Here is a 476-nt window from a genome sequence, read left to right on the forward strand (position 1 = left end):
TGACGGGATTGCCTGATATTGTAATCATCGTTGATCAGCAAGAAGAATATACGGCTCTTCGAGAATGTATCACTTTGGGAATTCCAACAATTTGTTTAATCGATACAAATTGTGATCCCGATCTCGCAGATCTTTCGATTCCAGCAAATGATGACGCTATAGCTTCAATTCGATTAATTCTTAACAAATTAGTAGTCGCAATTTGTGAGGGTCGTTCTAGCTATATACGAAATCCTTGATTAATAATAAGATAAATAAATTATTTTTTGGAACTACATAGATCTATGGAATCGGTTACTATATCCTGAATCGAACAAAAGAGATAAAAAAACTGTGAATATTGTGTGATTAGTTTAGTCGGTGTCAAAAATCTAGAATTTGAGTAGGCAAGAGAAGATTGAATCAAAATAATTCCTTTTTTTTTTTTAAGTAAAGTTCTATTTCTGTCAGAGGGCAATATGAATGGTATATCATGT

This window comes from Durio zibethinus, unplaced genomic scaffold (genome assembly GCF_047325235.1).
Source record: "Durio zibethinus cultivar Kanyao isolate XHJ-2024 unplaced genomic scaffold, ASM4732523v1 HiC_scaffold_326, whole genome shotgun sequence".
Classification (NCBI taxonomy): Eukaryota; Viridiplantae; Streptophyta; class Magnoliopsida; order Malvales; family Malvaceae; genus Durio; species Durio zibethinus.